Genomic DNA, 4,632 nt, shown 5'->3' with positions numbered 1-4,632 from the left:
AAAAACTGCCGTATTTAAAAATGTTATGAATTTATTTCTTCACTTCATAACGAGTAATCGACGAAAAAAATGTTAGTCGATGATCGGCGTGACCGAGCGATAGTCGAGTACTCGTTGACATACCTACTTGTAACATATCAGAAGTAATTATATTTGCATTTCAAAAACTGATTTATTTAAATTAAATCTGAATTGAAAGATTACTTTTGGAAGTTTCTTTTTTGTCAATATTTCATTGAGAACATTGCCATAATGAAGAGAACAAATTGCAACGTTATTGAAACATTTTATTACCATATTTACGAGATGTATGTAATATTTAGAGAAAGGAAATTTTAAACGCACTTTACAAAGAAACAAATATTTCCGTTTGAACTAGCTCTCATCAGGCATGCTACAGCATATTCGTAATCGCTTTCCTTTGATACACTGAATTCAAGGTAAATCAGATTAAGATAGAGGTACCCCTCCAATATAGAATATTTATCAAAAGAGAGACAAAACAAAAATAAGCAAAATTAGGAACCTCTGGTTTTTGTGAATTTGAGACCATTATTTAGAGTCCGCTATATATTTTTTTTTCTTACTATGGCAAGATATTATGTAGCGGCCGCTACATGTAATGTGGCGGCCGCCAGAAAATTATTTGGTAACCGCTAGAAAATGTCTTGTGTTTGCCAAATATTTATCTGGATGCCGCCTAATATTTATATAGTACCCGCCACGTAATTACAAATGAAATTAATGGGTTTTAGTATATTTGCCGAATTTATAACCGGTGAAATTTATATTTGCGGTTTAAAATTAAAGCTAACGCTTATAAGCATGCAATTAAATTACAAATGTTGTGGATTGAAAACGCTAAGTATTATTCATTCTAAAATCAGCTAATGGAAATGATGATGTATTTTGCTATTTTAATTATTTGTGCACAGGAAATGTGTTTAAATCAACATTTATCCTGTTTCCAATTTGCCTTTTGATGCTAATGTGTATCAATGACCAAATCCAACTAGATTTTGTGTTTTTCTTAAAACTATGCATTTGCTGTTGAGAGCGCTTCTTCTTACTGTGATAGGAAATGTTTCAACTTGGCCAGAGTCAGGAGTCTGTTCTAATGTTTCCTATGGGTTGGTATATTGTATATTAATAGAACATTATCCATCTAAAAACGCATCAAATACTTTATTTTACATTTTGTAACATTACCTGAATATATTTAATATAGGGATCCTTTGACGTGCTGTAGAAATTATAGAATTGTTGATACTTCTTGTGAAGGTAATTCATAAAATACTTATATCACTTAGAAATAGTATCCCATTGTAACAAAATAACATTTTAAAGTATTTGATTGCACTTTGACAAGAATGCCCTCCTGGTAGTTTTGGAATAGACTGTCTGGACAAATGCCCTCCACAATTCTATGGAAGATTCTGCAGAGAGAAGTGTTCGTGTGATCAGTGTGATAAAATTACTGGATGTTTGAAAATTGCAAGTAGGTAAAATTGTTGCTTGAAACAGGTGTGAACTGATTTTGTAGTTAACCTAGCAAAAAACGCCCCAATTTTCGTTTAGAATAGCATACACATCAATTTTATCAGAACGAAGTGTAAGAGAGACACTACATTTTTATGAATTAATCCCTATATTTTATTTAAAATATTAATGTCCTAAATTTCATATTTGTGTTTATGTGTGTAAGCCTGGATTTAAAAGCATTGATGATTCTGTATACAATGATAAGAGTATTATAAAATGTCATTTTTAATCAAAATTAATTGCAACTTCCTTCTGTGAATACTGGTGACTTTGTTGTGAATGTGATGAAAATTTCTAAATAAATAATAGATATACCTCTCAGCCCAGTCTAATATCTACTGAAATCTAAGCTAGAAGTATTGAGGATATTATTAATATAATTAAGATTAATTAAGCGGCAATTTACTCCAACATTTGACTACTTCAAATTAAGTTCGTATTGTATCTCATAAATGGATAAAAGGCAATAACTCATTTTAATTTTGTCTAATTATTCATGTAAATATATTGCAAAATGTTAAAAGCAAATTAGAACATTAAATTCTATATGATATATTCAAAGCTCTTCATTTCATGTTTTGGGAGTGTTTTTATTTATCACATATTAACGTTTACATTTAAAAAGTTAACTTATTAAATTCAATCTGTAATAAAGCAAATTAGTAGTAAACAACTTCTTTCACACAACTTGTTTTGGCAAATGTTAAACTTAAACAGATAATTATCTGTTTTAATCATATAAGTAAACATGTTTCATAACATGAAGCTTTATGTTAAATGTGTTGAGAGAACTTATAGTTAACTTAAAAAAATTGATATGATGGATTATATTCGTCTGACGCAGTTGATGATGTATGTAATGATTGTTTGAACGAACAATTTGCGAAAAGTAACGATTTAAGTATGAGCAACTGATATGGCGTTTGTACACTCTGTTTTAAAGGGGTTAACGTTCGAGTACTCGTTATTGCCGAAAAATACACAGGAGGTTTCCTCTGTTACTCTCTTCATGTAAGCTGTCATGTAAAAATTTCTAGGCAGATCTCTGCACTGTTCATTTAATTAATTTTAGGAATAATGTTTATTTTATTCTCATCAATACCGACTTACTTCTAGCTAAATGACCTTCAATTTACAGGAAGTTCGAATACCCATTATTGCCGCTCATATATTTTCGTTATTTTCCAATAATAAATCAGTAAAAAGGTCAACATTTTAAAAGAATCTAACAATATAAGATAAAATATAAGAATATAATATAAAAAAGTATACCATAAACACGATTCAATCATATTATAAGCAATATTCTCTTCGATGTCCCTGCGGCCAAATGCACACAAACGGAGGAACATGTAGTTCACATGTCTCGGGACAAACGAGTAAAAATTAAAGAAATGCATTGTTTATTCATTGAAAGCTTATTAAGATATGTCTTCGTGTGTCCAGTAAAAGAAATAATGTGTGTGAAAGTTAATAGCAACGCCTCTGATTTACACCGCAGGTGCATGTGGATAAATATTTGATCCACCTCAGGTTGTAAACAAAATGGCGTCTTGCAAGGAAGCAGACGCTCGGTTTTCTTTCTTAAATATTGTGTAGACTAAGTGGAAATGATATCTTGCTTATTTTTGTCAAATATCATAACACAAAGGTAAATATTCTTCGAATTTGGACCTTTACAAAAAATGCCCTGTCATCAAAGTGGATTACAAATGAAGCATTCAGTGGCAAGTGTCATTGCACAGATACAGTTGAGGTACGTTTTCAGGCTTACCTTTGTTAAGGTGAGTTCCGAGATGTTTGAAGTATTTTTTTTTCATTCCCAACTCTTTTAGTGTCTTAAACATTCTATTATTTATTTATTTTGGTTTGTAGCTAAAAACGAGGAATAGATAACGGAAATCTTGCTGTTTTTATAACAATCGGCAATAATGGGTACTCGGTAATAATTGGTACTCGCACGTTACCAGTACAAAAGTACTATCTTAAAACGTGATATGATATTTGATGAGTTACAAAATAAATTAGAAGTTTATATTCCTAAACGCATAGAATTAATACCACTATTAGAATACTTCTCCACTCACACAGAACACCAAAGGTTCATGCATATGTTTTTTAATTTGCAAATTATATTTTCAATTTCAATTATTGACGCTACAATACAAAATGCACGAAGTTTGTTTTTGTCAATTGTTACGTCAAAGTTTCAACTGACGTCATCATAAGACGTTGACTCGGATTTGGATAAGGTCGATTTATTTTTTAAAAAGCTGCGAAATGATTTAAAAATACTTCTGAGCATTATTCGAATGATTCATATCACTAAAATATTTTTAATGATAAGTATTTTTAGAGATGAAAACGTTACATATAGCCTGTTTATTTGACCATTTTACCCTGAATTTGCGTTTTACGACAGTAATGCGTACTACCCGCGCAAAATATTCAACCCACGACCGACCTTAAGTATACAGTATTAATGATAAAATTTGAACAATTTTCTTCTTCCTTGTAGTTGACGATCAAAATAGAAACGACTCCATAAATGCCAGTCAGAATGGTTTTAACTGGCTTGCGATATTGACTGTGTCGTCGTTTGTTGGTTTTGCAATTTGTCTCATTTTATGCCTTGCCGTCTTCTGCATATGCCAGTTAATTCAGTAACATGTTTTCCCTTTTTTGAATTTTATAGAATATTAATTAAAAAACATGCAATGAATTCACAAATATTTATATTTTATCTGAATAGATAAACAAAGTCTGCAAATGCTGTTATTCAAAAACCGTATCTACATTGAATGTAACAAAGGTAATTAAAAGCAGCATTTTTTTACTGTCGATAGTCGGATGCAAGTGTTTTAGTTTGAAAACTCAAGTATTTTCTAACATTAAAAGACAAAAGACATTAAAAAAACTTACAGTTTGTATAGAATAATTCATAGTATATTTGAATTGAGATTTACAATAATAAATAAACTGAAATACTCTTTATGACAATTTCTTAGAATAAAAGATTTTACCAAATTCTTTTAAGATATACGCTACTCTTAGAAATGGAAAAGATCATAATGTAAAGTAATTTAAATT

At 30.2% G+C, this 4,632-nt stretch overlaps 1 non-coding gene across 1 annotated transcript; it reads left to right on the top strand.

Annotated features, from left to right (window-relative positions):
* The first annotated feature begins 869 nt into the window (after nucleotides 1-869).
* Nucleotides 870-4,198, top strand: LOC109617111 (uncharacterized). Its single transcript, XR_010708897.1, has 4 exons — nucleotides 870-1,130; nucleotides 1,229-1,281; nucleotides 1,370-1,498; nucleotides 4,061-4,198. It is a non-coding gene; the product is annotated as an uncharacterized protein (transcript).
* The last annotated feature ends 434 nt before the right edge of the window (nucleotides 4,199-4,632 follow it).

Source organism: Magallana gigas, chromosome 8, assembly GCF_963853765.1.
Source record: "Magallana gigas chromosome 8, xbMagGiga1.1, whole genome shotgun sequence".
NCBI classification, from domain to species: Eukaryota; Metazoa; Mollusca; class Bivalvia; order Ostreida; family Ostreidae; genus Magallana; species Magallana gigas.
Note: the sequence above shows the minus strand (reverse complement) of the source record. Positions and strands in the feature narration are given on the sequence as shown.